The sequence below is a fragment of the Sus scrofa genome, chromosome 3 (assembly GCF_000003025.6).
Source record: "Sus scrofa isolate TJ Tabasco breed Duroc chromosome 3, Sscrofa11.1, whole genome shotgun sequence".
In the NCBI taxonomy this organism is placed as follows: domain Eukaryota; kingdom Metazoa; phylum Chordata; class Mammalia; order Artiodactyla; family Suidae; genus Sus; species Sus scrofa.
Window position 1 is genome coordinate 50947118 of NC_010445.4, and position 22307 is coordinate 50969424.

Below are 22307 nucleotides of genomic sequence, written 5' to 3' on the forward strand. Positions count from 1 at the left end.
GGCTACAGCTCCGATTCAACCCCTAGCCTGGGAACCTCCATATGCCGCGGGAGCGGCCCAAGAAATAGCAACAACAACAACAATACAAAAGACAAAAAAAAAAAAAAAAAAAAAAAAAAAAAAAAAAAAAAAAAAAAAAAAAAAAAAAAAAAAAAAAAAAAGAAATAATATCTGTGGTCAGATCACATGCTGAGAGTCAGAGGGATGAGGTTGGAGTCAGATGTTAAGCACAGCAGCTGTACAAGGGCCACACTGGGGACAAAAGAGATGGAGGTTCCTTGGAATAAAGGCAGGACAACAAAGAGAGGTCCATCCACTAAGGTTTGAAATGAGACTTTTGTGTGAATAATATGATCTGCCTCTTTATTTTTAGGTTCACATTCATAATTAGTGTATTAGTTTGGTAGAGCTGCCATAACAAAGGATGGGGTGGTTTAACAAACCAAAATTTATTCTTGCATTTCTGGAGGCTGAAAATCCAAAACCCAGGTTCAGCAAGTTTGTTTCCTTCTGAGGATTATGAGTGAAGGATCTTTTCCAGGTCTCTTTTTTTAGCTAATGGATGGATGTCTTCTCTCTCTTTCTCTATGCATTGTCTTCCCTTTTTGTGTATCTATGTCTCTATCTAAATTTCCCTTTTTATAAGGACATCTGTCATAGAGAAGCAAAGCCCACCATAAGAACCTCATTTTAACTTAATTACTTCTGTGAAGACCCTCCCTCTAAATAAGGTCATAGTCAGAGGGCTTGAGGGTTAGAACTTCAACAAAGGAATTTGGGGGGAACACAATTCAACCCGTAACATTTAGCAAAATTATTATAAATCATTTTATACATTACCACGTTGTAAGTAATCAAGTTGGATCAAAGAGACACATGACTATGAAATTTCCATAGAGCTTGGATACATTTAGAGCATATAATCAATATGGTCAGTTCCCATCATGGCACAGTGGAAATGAATCCGACTAGAAACCATGAGGTTGCAGGTTTGATCCCTGGCCTCACTCAGTGGGTTAAGGATCCGGCATTGTCGTGAGCTGTGGTATAGGTCGCAGACGTGGCTCAAATTTGGCATTGCTGTGGCTGTGGCGTAGGCCAGCAGCAACAGGTCTGATTAGACTCCTAGCCTGGGAACCTACATATGCCGTGGGTGCAGCCCTAGAAAGACAGTGGAAAACCAGACATAAGTGAGGGAGACAAGAGAATGCAGTGATAGTAATGGTTCAACCAACATGCAAAGATACAAAACATGCATTTTCCATAGAGTTTAAAATCAATAATAAGACAGACCAAAAGTCATTTGTGGATCTAAGTTCTCATGATTGTTGCAGTCACCTTTGAGTTTTAATGACATGTGTCATCTTCAAACTTACATATTTGTATTTCTTATCTTGAATGTATATAGTCTTGTCCATGACCATCAACTTGGAAAACTAGTTAACAGAGTCCTGATTCTACCATGAGGAGGGACTTGCATAACTCATTACATTCATTTTGAGAAAAAGTAAGTAATGGTTGGAGTTATCCAAGTTCATTTCAGGCACAGACTTTGTCTTTAACGGCTTTGGTCCTAGTAGGTTTTAAATAACCAAAAGTATAATAGGGCAACATTTATAAAATGGAAATTGGGTTAATTCAATTCTGAAGTTCTCTGCAAGTTTTTATGTGTGTTTAAAATGTGAAACAGAATGAGAACGGCAAGGTGTAACATTTTTGTTTTGAAGTGCAAATTGTAGTTTGTACACAATTGCAGAAGGGGAATATCTTTGAATTTAAATATCCTGATTCTTTAAATGAAGTATTTTCTTTTAAAGCTAGAGAAAACATCAAGAAAGTCACAAATTTTGCTCATTATCACTGAATGTTTTTCATGAAGAAAGAAATTATTAAAATATGACCCAGCATAGTTGTCAAAGGTGCTAGGAACATCACTGATTGAGATGCTAAAAGGCTACTAGAAAGAGATCAATATTTTTATCTGAACGTATTAGCAGCCATCACAAAAGAAAAGAGAATTGATACTTTTTTTCATGCTTTGGGGGGGATAAATGAAGTTGCTAAACTGCATTGCTTTTCCAGAGATGTAGCCTAATGGATAGTTTCTGGGTCACTGTAAAAGTTGTGCAGTAGTGGACAGAGGTGACAAAATGCTGGGAAGAAGCTGCATAGCAAATGTCATGGGTTTGTTTGTGGTAATGCCTGTCAGTGAGGGTTGATGGCATGAAAACTTAGAAACATTAACTTGTGAAGAGCCAAAAGGAAATGCTCTAGGTAGACAGCTTTTGTACTTTTTGTCTGAGCCAATAGAAAAACTGGTTCCCAAAGCACCTTGGGCCCCTTAGAGTTCATCATCTACAACTAAACAAGCTTGGGTGAGGTGGTATTTTCTGTCACCACCTCCACTCCCTGGAGATTTACACAGCACTTTAGCATGCTGGAAGCTGACAGAAGTCATTGGACTAAAAGAGCTTATGGATGGAGTTCCCTGGTGGCTCAGCAGGTTAAGGACCCGACATTTTCCATGCTGTGGCGCAGGTTTTATCCCTGGACCAGGAGCTTCCACACCCTGCAGGTGCAGCCAAAAAGAAAAGAAAGAGGAGCATATTGAACTTACCCTCAGTGTTTTCCATATTTAATTAGAAATAACCCCTACTTTTTCTTCCAAAGGAGCATCCTTTATAACTCCTGTTCTTTAGAAAACAATTTGGAAATGCAAGCCTTCTGTGTCTTCAGGAATTCCTCCATGTTGTTCTTCCCACTCTGTGTAAACTATGGCAGAGGGTCTCTGCTAATAATTACACCATTAGAGTCTAAAGATCTACAGATCTGCACTATGGGACATGATCGCAGGCATGCGAGCTTGAAAAAGGGTAAAAGTTGTTATCACCAAGAGTGCTACACTGCCCCCCAACTTTATGGCAACACCAGTTTTCTCCAAGGAAGGTTCCATTCTCCTTTTGAAGGTAGAAACTCTCCTATAATCAGAAGGTCACGTTTAGCATGTTTTTTTTTTTCCTTTTTGTTCAGAAGAAGAGATTAATTTTTGCCTATGATGTTACTATTTATGTGAAGATTTCTGAAGAAAGCTAGCCAAAAGAGAGAGAGCGAACACACCAAGTAACAGTAAAAGTGGCAAAACAGAGTGGATAGAAATGCTTTATCATGATAAAAAAAGAAAAACAATGCCCTTCAGCTATACAGCTCTAACAAGGGACCTTACAAAGAGAAGACCCTACTTTAGTAGAATAGAAATGTCCCCCAAATTATTAAAAGTGTGATTCAGAGACACAGCTCTTTTTTCATTTATATCACGTGAAAGCCTATCACGGTGTGCACCTTTGATGAAATCTGGGACAGAAACTTGTCAGGGAAAAGAAGTCAAGGAGAGGGGGAAAAAGGTCCAAAAGTAGTTGAAATATTCTCCAGAGGAAGTTCCTGAGTTAAAAGACACAGGCCGTCTACCAGATATCTGGGGTTCAGGCAGAACCATTGAAATTTCACAAAGGATGGGGTTGGATATTGTTACATGTTTTGGTAGAAACTTTGGAAATTGAGGGAATGAAAGTACCAGTTGGATTTGCAGTGATGTGTAAACTGACTCTGCAGGGATAGGAAGACCAAGCCTCAGCAGGCTGGTGCAGGGGTGTGGGACTGAGGTTGGATGGAACAAGCTCACCTCTTGAGATAACCTTAAAGAGAAGCCTAGGAGACTACAGGGAGGAGGGGGCTGATCACAAGAAGAAGCTCTGGGCAGCTGGGAAGACCCCAGCAGGGTTGGGTTGATAACGGATGGATGGGGTTGGATTGGACAGATATTCTAATCCAAGCTGTTTCCAAGAAGCTTAATTTTCAAATTCCACAACATTCTGCCCCATTTTATTTTTATTTATTTATTTATTTTTTCTTTTTTGGTCACACCCTCTGGGCATATGGACATTCCAGGGCCAGGCACTGAGTCTGAGCTGCAGCTAAAACCTACATCACAGCTTCAGCAAGGCTGGATCCTTAACCCACTGTGCCACAGTGGGAACTCCTCTGCCTAATTTTAAATAGCCAGGTATAATTTAAAAATATAAAACATAATAGAGAAAGGAGGTCAATGATTAGGAAAAAAAAAAAACCATTAAAGTCAACAAATGGAGTAAGAAAAAAAAAGAATCCTATTGTGCTGTGCTGGAAAACACCCATTATGTACCCACTATCCAGTCAAACAACCCAAGTTTAAATGCCAGCTACACCACCTTAATAGATGTAAGATCTTGGGCAAATTTTTTAACCACTTGACTTAGTTTTAATATGCATAAAATGGGGAAAATAATATCATCTGCTGCTCAGGATTGTAAAAGTAGATTTGAAGTGTTTATGACAATATCTGACACTCGGTTTCCTCTTTTTTTTTTAGCAATTATTCATCATACAAAAGAGAGAAACCAGCTAAAATTTGCAAAGTAATCTAAAGACAAAATTTCATTTTTGCTTATTTATTTTTATTGTGGTAAGAACACAACATAAGATCTGCCTTCAACAACCTATAAGGATAACGGTGTACTGTACAATACTATCAACCAGAAACATGATGGTCACCTCGGCTCCCTGGAACTTATTTATCCTCCATAACTGAAGAAACATTATATCCATTGAACTACATCTCCCATTTCTTCCTCCTCCTAGTCCCTGTCAGCACCATTCTACTCACTGCCTGTGATTATATCATTATTCCCAGGAGCCAAGATATGGAACCAAAAATGTCCATCAAAGATGAGTGGATGAAGAAAATGTGGCATCTGGAGATCCCTTTGTGGCTCAGCGGTTAACAACCTGACTAGGATTCATGAGGATGCAGGTTCAAGCCCTGGCCTCGCTCAGCAGATTAAGGATATGGCATTGCTGTGGCTGTGGTGTGGGCTGGCAGCTGTAGCTCCAATTGAACCCCTAGCCTGGGAACCTCCATATGTCATGGGTACAGCCCTAAAAAGCAAAAAAGAAAGAGAGAGAGGGGGAAGAAAGAAAGAGAAAGAAAGAGAAAGAAAGAAAGAAAGAAAGAAAGAAAGAAAGAAAGAAAGAAAGAAAGAAAGAAAGAAAGAAAGAAAGAAAGAGAGAGAAAGGAAGGAAGGAAGGAAGGAAAATGTGGCTTATACACAGAATGGAATATGATTCAACAGGACATCCTGCCATATTTGCCATCATGGATGAACCCTTAGGATGGACGTTATGCCAAGTAAATACACCAATCATGGAAGAATATATAAGGGCATGATTCGATTTCACTTATATGAGGTATCTAAACCAAACTGAAATTTCACTTCTCAGTGAAAGGGTGAGTATTTCAAACATATATAAAGGGCGTGTATTTCAGGATTTTCTTGTCTTGAGGGACAGGAAATTTGATATCCTTTTTAAGATAGAGGAAAAGCCCATTTCTAGCTATGTTCAACCTGAAAGATCTAGAAGGGAAAGAATTGTATGAGAAAGCACCTTGCTTTGACATTTTTGCCCTTTTCTTTTTCAGAAGAGAAGTAAAGGAGAACACGTGGCTACTGGAATGCCAACACAACCCTAGTCACTGGGTAGTAAAGTTAATTTCCTAGTAAGTGCCGTTAGTGCTAGGCATTTCACCCCCACAGAAGGAGAGGCGTATTCAAACTGAAACATATAGAATCCAAACATCTGAGTTATACATTTTTCTAGTACAACACGGCTTTTCTCTGTATGGGCCCAGATGTTACATGTGTCTATCCAAGAAAAACAAAACAAAACAGAAATATCGTGTGCAATAAGTAGAGTCTTAAAACTCTTGGGCAACCGAGACAGCTTGTCTCCACTGAGAGGGTGGGGACATGCTGGTTTTCCTAATCGAATCTTGAGCTGGGGTAACGCGTCCCCCATCCCCTTCCCAGCCAGAAGGTGGGCTGATCGTGAGCATGCCCGATACCAGCACATAATTGGGAATGAATTCATTCAGAAAATATTTAGCGCCCACCTACGAAGCGCCAGGCATGGGAACGCCCTGGGAATGTAACCCTGCCGTGCTTCCCTCACAGAGTTTATGTTCTCTCGTGGGAAGACAGACAATACACAGTGAAACAAGTAAGATTATTCCAGGGAAGCATAAGTTTCATGAAGAAGTAAAACACAGTAATGAGACGCAGACTAGGCTGTCAAGACATTTTTGTGGAATGAAAGAAGGAAAACAGTTCCTCTACAAATGTCACTTGGCAACTGCTCCAAGCAACACAGATGCCCTCTTCCTAAGGTTACTGGTGGTGAATTTTCTTTCTCACCAGCTATGCAATAAAAGTCCATAACGAGAGACTGCTTCTGGTCTCCAAACCCCTCCCACCGCAACACGTGTCATCACCGAAGCCAGTTTGGCTGTTCTTGGAAAATCTCTCAACTGAGCTCCTCAATCTGATTAGAAATAAAACCTTTTGAGTGCTTTCTATAATCCAGGTACTGGCCCCCAAACTCAACACGTTTATTCGCCTTCAATGCACATGATAATCTAGGTAACGTGCATTATAATCTTGGTAATACTCTTCTCCCCTTTTTACAAATTAGAATGGTAAGGCACAGAGAAATTTAGTAACTTGCTGAAGGTCACACATCTGCTAAGTGGCAGAGTGGAAATTTAAACCAAAGCAATTTGGCCTCAGGGTCTGAGCTCTTTGCTTGATGCCTTGGAAAATGAAGGCTCCATCATGATCAGGATAAGGTATTTCCCACCCCATCCCTCTCCTTAACATGTGTGCACACATCCTCAGCAAATCTCTGAAGGCACAAGTTTTGTTTACTTGCAAGAAGAAGTAGGAGAGCCATAGTGGAGACACATGCATTGTGCCTGCAAGGGACATGTTCCTATTCCTTCCCCATGTTCCTCAGATACTTCCTTTAGAGAATCAAACTGACTCATGACTTCCTGCCATCTAGCACCTCTGGACTCCATGGAAAGGCAGGGCTGTGCCACTGAGGAGGTGACATTTTGCTACATGAAATTAGATTTCTATTTGTCCTCTCCCTCAGTAAACTATCAATTGGTAGAGGGCATGGTTTACGTCTTGGTTAGTATTTTATCGCCAGCATTGGGCAAAGTTTCAGAAACCTGAGATTATTTTTATCGCACACAGGAAATGAATGAATGAATGAGTGATGAGAATACTACTTCAAACCTACATGTATTGGGTTCTTGATGTGTTTTTCTTCTTCCACGGTGGATTAGTCATTTTGAAGAAAGCAGAGCACCACCAAGCAGTAAAATACGGCTACTCTCAACTGGACCATCAATGTCAATAACAGAAAAATTAAGAGAATGAAAATAATTGTTGTTTTGAACCCTTCACAGTCGAGGAACCTTGATTTAGATCCTCTTCTAATATAATTATCTTTTTATAAACATGCATTTGATCTCATCCACTCTTTCACAAGTTATTCCTGTGTTTGGTGCTCTGTTTTGACTCCAAGCTCCCTTCTGGGCCCCCATCTGTCAATAGCAAAGTGTTACAATTATGACTTCCCCTCAGTCAAATCTGCTAGTTTCCTCATACTCAGTTGCTATAGCACTTCAGCCTCCCTCTAAAGATCCTTGTTTTTAATATTGCACATTTTTCTCTACTATTCATTTACTTACACCCTTTCACAGATTTTTGTCGACATGCTACTGACTTTGACACTTGACAGTTTTTTGAAGCTTTTGCTAAGTAAATTGAAAATGGGGAGAGTACAACAGGAATTCAGCCCGAACCAGTACACACTGTACTTTCCATGTTGCATCATCTGAAATCCCACTGCACTCACCTCTTTCAGATAGAGGGAAGCACTGTCTCTGTTTGGAATGAGTTCGCCATATTGGTTTACTATTGTCCTTGGTAGAACTTTCAATGGTAGACATTTGAAAACTTGGTTGGAACTAAAGTTCAAAAGCAATAGAGTGGGAGAAAATATTTGAAAGCCATATATCTGATACGTATCCAGAGTATCTGAAGAACTCTTACAACTCTACCATAAAAAGACATACAACCCCCTCTAATAGCGGGAAAGGATATGAATAAAGAGTTTTCCAATGAAGACATACACATGGCCAACAGCACATGGAAAGATGATCTCCATTACCCATCATTAGGGAAATGCAAGTCAAAATCACAATGTACAACTCCCCACGGACTAGCATGGCTACCGTCAAAAAATAAATAAAGATAGCAGGGAGTTCCCGTCGTGGCGCAGTGGTTAACGAATCCGACTAGGAACCATGAGGTTGCGGGTTTGGTCCCTGCCCTTGCTCAGTGGGTTAACGATCCGGCGTTGCCGTGAGCTGTGGTGTAGGTTGCAGACGCCGCTCGGATCCCGTGTTGCTGTGGCTCTGGCGTAGGCCGGTGGCTACAGCTCCGATTCAACCCCTAGCCTGGGAACCTCCATATGCCGCGGGAGCAGCCCAAGAAATAGCAACAACAACAACAAAAGACAAAAAATAAATAAATAAATAAATAAATAAATAAATAAAGATAGCAGGAGTTCCCATTGTGGAGCAGTGGTTAATGAATCCGACTAGGAACCATGAGGTTGCAGGTTCAATCCCTGGCCTTGCTCAGTGGGTTAACGATCCGGCGTTGCCGTGAGCTATGGTGTAGGTTGTAGATGCAGCTTGGATCCCGCATTGCTGTGGCTCTGATGTGGGCCAGTGGCTACAGCTCCGATTAGACCCCTAGCCTGGGAACCTCCATACGCTGTGGGAGCGGCCCTAGAAAAGGCAAAAAATAAAAATAAAAAATAAAGATAACAGCAGTTATCCAGGATGTGGAGAAATTGGAGCCTTCCTACTTTGCTGATGGGGGTGTAACATAGTGCAGCAACTTAGGAAATATTTTGTAGTTCCTCAAAAAGTTAAATCTATAGTTACCGTGTGATCCACCAGTTCCATTCCTAGATAAATACCCAAGGAAAGTCAAATCATGTCCTCATAAATACTGATACTTTAATGCTCATAACTGCACTATCTATCACCCCCAAAATATGGAAATATGAAGGAATAATATTCTTCCATAGAAAAGAATGAGGTCTTGATACATGCTATTGAGTGGATGAACCTTGAAAATATTATGCTAAGGAAAGAACACAGACACAAAGGGCCATGCATTGTATCATTCCATATATATGAAAGTCTAGAATAGGCAAATCCACAGGGGCAAAAGTAGTTTGGTGGTTGCCAGAGAGGAGAAAGGAGAGGAACTGGATATGGATATAGGCTTTCTTTTAAGGATGATGAAGTGTCCTAAGCTTAGTTTATGGTGATAGGTACACAATCTTTTGAATATACTAAAAACCATTGGCCCATACAATATGAGTAGGTGTATTTTATGATATGTAAATCTGATCGCAACAAATCTATCTTTTAAAAGCACACTATAGCCCTCCAATGCCTTAATAGCTGCCATTGATTCAAGGTGGCTGTACATGCACTGGAAAAGGTTGAAAGCGCAGCATTGTTTCACAAACTGAATTATCAGTGAGTATGAGAGAGGCATTATCTTTGTGGCACCCTTCACATACTTAGACATAAGCACTGGAAAAGTGTTCATTGGAAGAATATGTAAGTTTTGTATTTTTTTCTGATTAAAGTCTCTCACTAAATAGTATGGTTTTTTTGGTTTGTTTTGTTGGTTTTTTGGGGGGGGGTTGGTTTTGTTTTTATTTTATTTATTTATTTACTTTTAGGGCCTAAAGCATGGCATGTGGGAATTCCCAGACGGGTCAATTCAGAGTTGCAGCTGCCAGCCTACACCTCAGTAACGCCAGATCCGAGCTGTGTCTGTGACCTACACCACAGCTCATGGAAATGCCAGCTCCTTAAGCCACTGAGTGAGGCCAGGGATGGAACCAACATCCTCATGGATACTAGTCGGGTTACCACTGAGTCACAAGGGGAACTCGTTAATAGTGTATGTTTTTAATTTGACATATCTCAGAGAAAACCTGAAAACTTTTTAATCAATGGTTTTGATTTAACATAGTTTAAAAGGGACAAATTAATTTAAGAAATAGTTTTTCTGGACCTTTTGTTTCCTGGAGAATAATACGGGTGTTATTCAGCGTGGGTAGAGAGTTTGTCGATTGCGTTTAGATTTGTGGGTCTTCACCTAATTCATGCTACGTCTGTGATGCTGGACTTGGGGATCACCAATGAGGAGAGCTGCGATCCCCCTCTGCATCTTGTCAGACCTTATACCCGTAGATTTCCCTAGCAGAATGTTGCCTCTAAAACAGTAAGGTCTCAAGATACAACAAAGGGTAGACACTTCATTTATCGTGTCTTGTGGGCCACCAAATGAGTACATGGATTTTGAGTGCATATTCTGTGTGTGTGTAAGTGTGTGTGTGTATGTGTGTGTGTGTTTATACCCCCATAAGATTTAAGACCTCATTTCAAATTGTTAAATTGCGTAGGAAGGAGATTATATATATCAAAACGTTAATTCTCTTTGTAATGAAGAAATGAAACTAGTATGAATCTAGGGTATTTAATTTTAGAATCATATTTTAGTGAGAGAAAACCTGGTTTCTATTGACTCAGTAGATTCTTGTCGTATCTAATTTATTGAGGTAGAGTTTTGTGGAAGCAAACATATATAAATGTATAAGTTTCATGTATAATTGGGAAGCATAGATAAAAATAATTTGACATTGAAATTTATACTTAAGAAACTGTGCACTTGGTTGCAATCAATTTTTCATTATACTGTTGAGATCAATAGCTACAAATAAGATATAAAAACTCTATTATTGATGGGGCACATGTCAGTATAAAATGTGTAGTTTTCTATAGCATTTCAGGGGAAGAAAATTGTATTATACAGTTTCCAATGATATTCATATTGCTCTGTAGAGAATGCCTATTAAAATCAATGTACAGTAAGTCAACATGGGGATATTTTATAACCTTGAGAAAGGTCACGGTCCATATAAAAAAAAAAAGACATAACTGTTTTAAAATTATTACCTTAAATTCTTGTGTAAAGAGTTGGTCTACACTGTTGAAATAAGACTTTTGTGGGTTGTTTTTTTTTTAATCATTGGAAATCTAGTGCAACTTGGTCATTGCCATGTGTGATGACCTCAGCAAGCTGTTTGCCTTATGACTATTACTAAATAAAGTGTGTATATTTTTCCCCAAAAAATACTTCACATCAAGGAGGACACTGCAGAATACCCACAGACCATACACTTATGAAAGGGGCATGATGGGGAAGAAGAGATAATGGATGCAGAAAAAATCTCTGGACTCCAAAGAAACACATTCACGTGCTGTTGGCCATGGTAAGTCCGGTCCTAAAATTGCGATCTCATTCACTTAGAAAATAAGTGTAATCTGAGCAATGAAGATGGAAAGAAATATTTTTGTGGTTGATAGCTGAAGAGTGGTGGACCTGGCTGAACATGTATTTCCTTTTAAAAATTATGATTAATTTTGGGGTGTTAATTTTACATGTGATTTCTTTGATGAATAAAACAGTTAAGTCATAAAGGGCTCAGCTTTATTTTAAGTAGCCAGACTATTTCTAAATAACTTCACTCAATTACTTCTGCTTCCATGATAATCCATTTGAGAATAATATAAATATATTTTAATCTGTGGCAAATGGTGTCTATCTGCCCTATTTGAAACTCTCCTAGTTTCACATTTCTTGTCATTGAAATAAGACTTGGTAAAACAAATAGCTCCACAATGAGACCTGTTTCCAAAATGTTCATATTATATTTATAGTCAATATTTATTTATTATCTGGACAAATGTAGCATGCTGCAGGCCACCTACACCTACTTATAAAGCATAAATGGAAGTGAAATTCACCTAGAAAGATTGATATTCCTATTTCAAAAGCTATATATTTCTGATGTAGAGGATCATTTATCTCTAAGTAAAGTGATTACGAGTAAGCTGTACTTTGGAGGAAAGAAAGAATTACGCTGTGGCTGGGTGGCTTGAAAGTGTGTGTTTGTGTGTGAGAAATAGTCATCACTGATAAAACTCTGCTATTATGCAAAAATTTCCTAAACAACTAGGCATTTCAAAGACCCCCAGAACAGTAGGCATTTCGAAGACTGTATAACTAAGGAGTTTTTAATTTCTGAGGGGAGCTGTATGAGTCTGTGAGGGCTGCTATAACAAGACCATAAATTGAGAGGCTTAGGCAAGAGAAGTTGATTCTTTTAGAGTTCTTCAGGCTTGAAGTCTAAAATCAAGGTATTAGTAATGCTAGTTTCTCTGAGGAATAGCTCCTTGGCCTGCAGGTGGCTGCCTTCTCACTGTGGCTTCACATGGGCTGCCTTCTCTGTTGTGCATGTTATTCCTCTTCTTCTTCTTCTTTTTTTTTTTTTTAGGGCCACACATGCAGCAGTGCAGCATATGGAAGTTCCCAGGCAAAGAGTCAAATCGGAGCTGCAGCTGCCAGCCTACACCATAGCACAGTATCTTAGTCAGGTCTGCGACCCACACCACAGCTCATGGCAACACCAGATCCTTAACCCACTGAGCAAGGCCAAGGATCAAACCCGCATCCTCATGATTCCTAGTCAGGTTCGTTACTGCCGAGCCACAACGGGAACTCCGCTATTCCTCTTCTTATAAGAACTCCGGTCTTCTTGCATGAGGATCCACCTTCATGATCTCATTTAACCTTAACTACCCCATCTCCAAATACAGTCACACAATTCAGTCCATCCCATGAGCTAGGACATGTGCACGAGTATCTTCTATTTAGCAAGTATCCTGAAAATGTTTTGGGATTTAGGAGAGGGGGAGGGATTTAAAATATTGTAGAGTCTGACATCTGTTACATGATGAAGTGAGGATGGCCTAAGTCATACTTATGACCTTTTCACATCAGAACTACCAGGAATCATTAAAACAATGATCAAAGTAAACTTCATCTATCTGACAACCTGCAGGTTCTAAGAGTAGGTAGGTTTTCCTTAGGTGGAGCAGAACAGAGAAGGCATTACCTGCTATGGGCACAGCCTGGGCAAAGCAGAGACAGACATATGAAATGGAAGAAAATATTTGCAAACTATATATATGATAAGGGGTTAATATCCAAAATGTATAAGGAACTCATACAACTCAATGGTAAAAGAGAGAAAATATCCCAATAAAAATATGGGCCATAGCCCCCAAATAGGCATTTTTCCAAAGTAGATATGCAAACAATTAACAAGTACACAAGAAGACCCTCAACATCACCACTTATCAGGGAATGCCAATCACACCTGTTAGGATGACTTTTCTAGACGACAACCGCTAAGTTCTGGCAAAGATTTGTAGAAAAGGATCCTTTGTAAACCTTTGTACATTGTGGGTAGGAAGGTATGTTTGGACAGCCTTTACAGAAAACAGGATAGTGTGTTCTGGAAAAATTAAAAATAGAACTGCCACTTGATCCAGCAACCCCACTTTGGGGTATATATCTAAAAGAAACATAATCAGATATCTCAAAGAGATATCTGAATTTCCACGTTCATTGTGGCATTATCATAATAGCCAAGATACAGAAACCACCGTAAGTATCCATTGATGGATGAATAGATAAAGAAGATGGAATATCATTCAGCCATAAGAAAGAAGGGAACCCTGTCACCTGCAACAACATGGATGAAACTAGAGGACATTAGGCTAAGTGAAGATAGCCAGAGAAAGATTTCAGTTACATGTGGAATCTAAAAAAAAGTCCAACTCACAGAAACAGAAATTAGAGTGATGATTACCAGGCACTGGGCTTTGGGGGAGATGAGGGGATGTTGGTCAAAAAGCATGAGCCTTCAGTTCTAAGAGAGTAAGTTTTGGGAAATCTAATAAAAATACATAGGGACTGTAGTTAATAACAATATAGTGTGTACTTGAAATTTGCTAAGAGACTCAATGTTAAGAGTTCTCACTGGTCACAAAAAATGTCATCTATGAGAGTGAATAGATGTGTTAATTAACCTGACTTGGTAATCATTTCACAGGGTATACCTATGTCAAATCATCACATTGCATACCTTAAATATATACAATTTTATCTATCAGCTTTACTTCCATAAAGCTGAAAAATTCTGAAAAATACATGACCAACTGAAAGATAATTGGATACTTTTTTAAAAGCACAGAAACTATCTGAAATCCAGAGAACTACAAAGGACGAAAAACACGGATTTTATGATCTGCCCTTTTTTCTTTTACAACATATTTCTTCCAATTAAAAAGAAGCACATAAATAAAAGGCAATAATCACTGCTATTGTCTTATCATAAAGTTGAAGGACTTCTACAAAATGACACAGACCGTTCTCTAGTTCTCTCATCTATTCTGTGCCGGCTCATCAATCGTAGGACCACAGAATTTTTTAGATCAAAGAGACCAGGGAAAGTGTACATTTTTTTAATCTCCTCCAGCAGTCTGTGACAACAACATCAGCTTCCTCATACTTGCACTAACATTCTGAAACAGATGCTCATGGACTGAACATGTCCTGCGGTATTAGCATTATTATAAGCAAATTATAAACTAATACCCAGCCCTAGCATTAGCAGGTGAGATTTTCTGGTTTCATGAGATATTTTACGTTTACTTAAGACGATAGCTGTAATATATGTCATTAAGCTTAAGCTTGAAAATGTATGCTACATAAATTAATGTATGCAATCTTTACTGAATGCCTACTGTGTGCTAGACATTATGGATGGAAAAAATGTATCATCTATAACCCTAATGGATATAATTTGGTGGATGTAGTGCCTGTGGAGGATTTGGACTTGACAAAGCTACCAGAAGGGGTATAGAGACTAAAGAGCTGTGTCTACCCTCGTAAAACTCTTAACACATTTGTACTTCCTTTTCCAAGAGTGTTTTTTCCCCTCCTGAAGTTTCCTCTATGCTTAATCAAATTCAGGACAACTTTTTTGTGTGTCTGATTATTACTCTTAGTTAAGTCCTGAGCAATATCTAGCATTGTGTCTAGAATCGGGGGAATGAAAGAGTATCATGCCAGATGCAGAGGGCTCCAGGATATTTCTTTTTTTTTAATTTTTATTTTTAATTAATTAATTTATTTTTTCTTTTTAGGCCCTCACCTACAGTATATGGAAATTCTCAGTCTAGGGGTGGACTACAACTGCCAGCCTATATCACAGATACAGCAACACAGGATCCGAGCCACATGTGCAAACTATACCACAGCTCACAGCAACACTAGATCCACAACCCACTGAGTGAGGTCAGGAATCAAACCCACATCTGCATGGATACTAGTCAGACTCATTACCACTGAGCCAGAACAGAAACTTCCCAGGATATTTCTTTTAATAGGAGCTCTGAAAGTCCATAATATCCTCAAGATCAAGAACAGTAAATCACAGTGGTGGAAAGGTTGACAAAGGATTTGATACCTTGGGAAAATAGATAACAAATAACACCTGGTGCACAAACATCTGCTGAACCTGGTGATAGGACTCTCCTTGCTTTGGATAAATTCATCTAGATGAAACTCATGAGGGCTAGATTTCTTTACCACTGCACAATGCGCAATGGCAGAATTATAGCAAATCTTGTAGGGCCCATGATTTTGTTTTGAGAGCAGTATTCTACAGGGCACAGGAGAAAGTTTAAAAACAGGAGCTAAACTTAGTATGAGAGTCTCTAGTTCCATCCATGTTGCTGCAAATGGCATTATTTTGTTCTTTTTTATGACTGAGTAGTATTCCATTGTGTATATATACCACATCTTCTTAATCCATTTATTTGTCAATAGACATTTCGGTGTTTCCATGTCTTGGCTATTGAGAATAGTGTTGCAATGAACATATAGGTGCATCATGTACCTTTTTCAAGGAAAGTTTTGTCCAGATATATATACCCAGTAGCAACTGACAGACCACTGTAAACCAACTATAATGGAAAAAATAAGAACCATTTAAAAATATGAAAATAAAAATGGGAGCTACATATCAGATGCAGAGTTAGGAAAAATAATATGTCTTTAAAGAGACTTTAAGGGTGTTAAAATTAGTTATTAAATATGGTACACATTCAAATTTATCCTCAGGTCTTAAGAGTAAGCATAATGCTACCCAGGGAGAAGACAGGCATCCCTGGATGAAATGAAGGTTTATGAGCACACCTATGTGAGGACAAGAAATGGCAAAAATATCTAGTCTGAGCAAGAATCCTAGGGCCAACATTTATAGTAGCATATCGTGTACACAAAAATAGAGAATAAGGAAAGCATAGACAGATCTCACATCTTGACAATTGAGAAATCAGTTTCCTTAGTTTGATTCTAAAACTCGTTTTCTTTCTAAAGAAAGCTTAACAGTTCTTGAAATAGAACTGAGGGGACCGTGCATTTTTACAGAAGCAAGTACCTTATCCCAGCAGTGGGAGCTTCAACCCAGGAAGACTTTCCTCCACTGCCAGTTTTGGCTTCAGGCATTTCAAAATTAACAAACTGGGTCGAGTGAGGTGGCATCTTTGCAGCCTAGTTGGAAGAAAGTGAACTTATAAATATGCTTCTACCAAATGACTCTGAGGAAACATTTGCAAGGAGATAAAAAATCCTGGGACAATAAAGTAATTAGACTGAATCTGAGCAAATGTGTGTTGCCTCTGTAGAAGGCTTGATTTTATTTTTTTTTTTATTTTTATTTTTTGGCTTTTTAGGGCTGCACCCACAGCATATGGAAGTTACCAGGCTAGGGGTTCTAACTGGGGCTGCAGTTTGCCCGCCTACACCACAGCCACAGAAAGAATGGATTTGAGCCGTGTCTGCAACCTACACCACAGCTCATGGCAACCCAAATACCTAACTGACTGAGCGAAGCCAGGGATCAAACCCGCATCTTCATGGATACTAGTCAGATTTATTACCACTGAGCCATGACAGGATCTGCCATGATTTTATTTTTATTATATGTCATGTCATTTTATTCTTGGGCTGTTTGCTTTGCTGGTGGCTCTCAGCTGTACCAGCGATGCAATGACACTCCAGCTACGAGAGGCTCCCTGATGGCTTGTATTAATTTGTATATGAGAGTATAAATGTTTCCGGTAGATATTATCAGAGAACAATTATTTTGACAACTTTCTTAAAATTGCTGGTTGTAGTGGAGCATTGATCTGAATAAAATAGGATAAAGAGAAAAGCATGGCCACATGAAGGCTCACGGGTGATCCCACACAAAGCTCTAACTGGTTTTACAGCATCATGGCATCAGAATAATTTGAATAAGTATTATAAACAGTGCACCTCCATCCATTGTAAAAATATAACATATATCTTTAAATACATTTCCCTCTGTATGAACCCAGAAGAATGTAGAGAAACTTGAAATGGCCAACAACATAGACCTCCAAATCCATTTTAATGACCATTGCACTTTTTGTTCTTGTTATTGCTCAAAACATGAGAAGAAATAGTTGGACCCTGAACACCAGTCACAAACTACATATAATCATTTGTGAGAAGCAGGGTCAGATTCGGGGACCCCCCATGCTCAGAAGGGGGGGTTGACACTTGGGTTAATGCTCTGCAGAGACCATCTTGAAATTTATAATAACTTAACTTTGAATGTGTGTTTTCTTTTTTTTTTTTTTTGTCTTTTGTCTTTTTGTTGTTGTTGTTGCTATTTCTTGGGCCGCTCCCGCGGCATATGGAGGTTCCCAGGCTAGGGGTTGAATCGGAGCTGTAGCCACCGGCCTACGCCAGAGCCACAGCAACGCGGGATCCGAGCCGCGTCTGCAACCTACACCACAGCTCACGGCAACGCCAGATCGTTAACCCACTGAGCAAGGGCAGGGACCGAACCCGCAACCTCATGGTTCCTAGTGGGATTTGTTAACCACTGCGCCACGACGGGAACTCCTGAATGTGTGTTTTCTTAAATGAAGTGGACCACAAACATGCATGGGGCTTGGCATCTCCCCTCATGTGTGGTCCCATCTCCCCAGCACAGGAGCTCAGCCACCCACCTTTCTGCCCCTACCCAGTGACCTCCGCTGCCTTCTGCTCTAGCACATCTGGGCACGTGAAAAGTGGGACCCCAAGTGGCTACAGTGATGGCTCCTCCCTATGTTCCAGGGGATTGTGGTAGGGAAAACCAGATAAAAAACATCTGTGACCAGACTTGTGAAAGACCAAAAAAAAAAAAAAAAAAAAAAGGCCATGGAAATAAGACAATTTTTTTTTTCTTTTTTGAACAAGGGGCCATGCCTCTTCGTTTTGTGTGGGGCCCTACAAGTTAGGTAGCTGGCCCCAGCTTAGGATACTATGAAGCTATTGTGACTAACCTGAGGTGTGGATGTAATTAATAAGACCCCATAGCTCACCCACCCTCTTTTTGTGGTAAATGAGTGAGTGATGGCCTTGGTGTGGCTCCAGTGGTGGGCTGCTGTCAGGGAATGTGGGTGGTGAGGAAGGACATGGCAGTTCAGTGACTCTAGCAGGTGCTTTTGCTTTTCACGTTACCCACAGACCCGAGACCCCTGAGTCCAGGGTGACAGAGCAAGCCAGTGACTGTTTTCCCTGAAGTTACTGTGGGACTTGGGCTCCATTGTGCCTTGCAAGTACCTGTGGGTGTGGTCGCTGGCAGAGGTCCCTCCTGCACCTGCCTCCGCAAGGCTTTCTTCAATCCAAAAATAAAGGGAAGAGTGGTAGAAAAGAAAAAGAAGGCCAGTCTCTTCCTCCAGTCCCAGTCTTTAAAACAAGAAGGGTTGGGTTTTCTTTTTCTTTTTTAACTGTGATACTGATTTGGGATTCCAGATAGAGGACAGCCTCAGGCTTTTTCCTGTGTGTGTAGAACCCTCTCCTGAAACCATTGCATAGCTTCCATCCACATGGCCTGTCTTTTCCCCATTTCCTGGGTTCCTGTTGGGTGACATCAGCCTGGTGGTCTCTTTATTCTTTTCCTATGAGTCCTTTCTATCCTGTATCTTCCAACCCTTTACGGTCACTTTCGAAGGTAACTAAACCTTTCAAAACTCCTCTACTCTGTCATCTCTCCCCTGTTTCCCTTTTCTCCATGCGCGGCCATCTCTCCATGTTTCAGTGGTCTTATGTGTTGGGAGGATACAGTGAAAGTTAATATGTGATGCTAACTCTGCTACACTCCACCTGTCAGTTAACCAGGTAATTGAGTTGACCTGGTGATTGAATAGCACATTACAAATTAAAGTAGCATAATTATGCGGGTGAAAATTAGCTATCCATGGAATTTTCTATGTTCAGAGTAATCATTAAACATTCCTAGAACTATAGGGTTCTGTTTTCTAGGTTTTCTGGAAGAGCAAAGTCTGCTGAGCCATATCTCATAGTCTGTGGTTTTGTTAATACTGACGTGAAGTGCTTTTGCTCCTGCTGTGTTATTCAATGTCATTTCTTTGAAGCTCACATAATCATAATCCTAATGGGATGACCCTACTATCCGTTATTTCAATACCTACTCCTCTTCTGGGGCCACGTGGCCAGCGAGACAGAGGACAAAGCTTCACCATGCACGTCATTCTTGAACCCGGCATGAGCAGTCCAGGCTCCCTGCCTGCATTTGTGCTCTCAGGTGAAGGATCTGCAGGAGAACAGGGTGGTCCAACCTTCAATTCTTATCAAATCTGGCCACACATGGCCATTGAACTGCTGCAGTGGGAGAGAAACAAAAATAATTAAGAATCCCCTCGCCCACCCTGGGTCCAGTCCTCGGTGCCCGGTCCCATGCACACACAGGCAGGAAGTCCAGGTTCTGATTACACGTTTTTGTCCATAGACCCAAATTCTGCTGCAGTTCTAGACGTTTTTGCTCTCTGCAGATGCCCACATTCTGAGCCAGCCACACAGGCTCGGCCAGAAAGAGAATTGGAATGAAAGGTGCAGCTATATATTGTTAAAACTCACCCTAGACTCCAGCTTGGACCATAGCAGCACTCACAAGAGCGTTTTTAAACTTGCCTGATTTACTTGCATATTTCACGCTGCGTAAAAATGAGGCATAATTCAATAAAAAGCATACCTCCAACCGGCGAAAATACTTCTCCAAACATCCACCTTGTCTTACTCTTTATTGCTTCCTAACTTTCCAAATCCAAATCTCTTGCCCAATACCTGTGACCTGTTCAAACGTTGCAGATCCTAAAAGCCTCCTAATAACACCTTTGATTTGCAATCGGACTATGTCGTCTAGAGCACAGAATCCTCACTCCCTTTAGAGATCACTGGCAGGATTTGCCTGTCACTTTTGGGGGAAAGCTATTCTTCGGAGAATATTCCCACACATGTCTGTGTCTATTTCTCAGAGCAGAGCCACAAAAGATGTGACCTTTGCTCCCAGTCACCTTTCATGGTGCTGAATCGCCTTGGACGTGGGGGCCAGTCAGCACGATTTGATTTGCTATGGTCAGAATAAGATTATATCTAACAGACGATGACATTTCCAGGTTCAATAGGCACAGATTTAAAACTAGTCCTCTCTTTGACCCTCTGGGTTCGCGTGAACTCTTGCACCTTCTTTGACACTGTTTGTGAATGAGTGAATTCATGAAGCTTCAAGGTTATTTTAATGATAATAGCCCAGCAGTGACAAAGGGAGAGGAAGGGCCGGGTGTCCCAGCGCTGGTGTCCCTTCACCAGAGCGACTTCCTTCCTGACAGACTGACTGCGGAGTGAATTCCTGTTGATGGTCAAAAGCCGAGAGCAGTTGTGTGTCTGCAACTGGGCTGCTGCTACTGATCTGTGAACATGACATGCCTGAGAATATCGCGTATCCATGGCAACAACAAACAGGGGGCTAAATTCCATTAGCTGCAGTGACTCAGTGAGTCAAACAGATAATGCGCTGGGCCTGGCCAACTGCCCACAAAGGCTTATGGGAAAGTTGAAATGAATTAACTTCAGTGTGTTATGTCTACTTGGGTGTGAATTCTCTTGTTGGTGACAAGTTCTTATATTTTATGATATTTGTTACCCCAAATACTTAAAACCTCATTAAACAGTTCACTCCCAGGAATGAACATTTCTGGCTATTTTCTGCTGATTTTAAATACCCACCATCCTCACTGCTACATCTTTTTTTTTATTATTATTTCTTCCATTCTTCTAGATGTGTTTCTTTATCTTCTCTCTAAAAATTAGGGGCGGGGGGTTATTTTAAAAACTGACATGGCATTTATCTTCAAATGGTTTTCTTCGGAACGTCTAGAATGAGTTTAAAGTTGACAACTTTGTTCGCTGAGGTCAATGACATTAAGATTTTTTTAAGATTTTTCTTTTTTCTATTGTACTGATTTACAGTGCTCTGTCAATTTCTGCTGCACAGCAAAGCGACCCAGTCATACATATATATACCTTCTTTTTCTCACATTATCCTCCATCATGTTCCATCACAAGTGACTAAATACAGTTCCCTGTGCTCTACAGCAGGATCTCATCACTTAAAGGAGAGAGCTGCTGGGTTAAAGGAGAAAAAAGTTGAGTCCTTTGGCATATTTGGTGCAATTGGGGGATCATCAGTTCTAGATAAGCTTAAAGAATATAGACATTTTCAAAATAACTTGGAATGGGGCAAAATAATAGCTTTACATTACCTCACGTTAATGAGTCATCCACTAATATCTTCAATTCAAAAGAGTTATGATCCTTCTTCCAGGAAAAATCTGATAGATTAAGTATTTTACCTTCTTTTTTAGAATGAAGTGTTTTCTTTAATAAAGAAAGAAAGGCAGGAAAAATGCTGATATGACTTATAAGAAGATGCCATGCTGCCTTTATTATACCTTGTCAGGACCTTGCTTCCCGTGTCCCCACCTCTATCTGTAACTAGCTCCTATTCCGCTCACTTCTGCAAAGTAACCACGTGAAATGCGGCTATTTGGCTAAGAGTCAAGGATGGGATCATATATTAGTACCGAGAAATCAAGAAATCCCGCTGAGAAGTCAAGAGATCCTGTTCCTGCTACCAAAGAAAGATGCAGCCGGTCTACCTCAGGCAGTCTCTACTTCTCTAATTTAGACCAAAGGAATAGTCTCTGCCTGCTAGGTCATTTTCTTTAATTGTGCCCATAATGTGCTTCAGAACTGTGACTAAGATAAGAATATTAAACATGAGATATTTTAGTTATTATAAACATATATACATTGCTTTTCCCCAGAAACTCAAACACACACATACATACACACATCCACACACATAACACACATACCCACACACATAGTTTTCTTCTTAGAGCCCAAGATATTTCTTAACTTCCCTTGTTCTTTTTCCCAACAAAGCTGTAGAGATAACCTAAGCTCTTGTGAGAT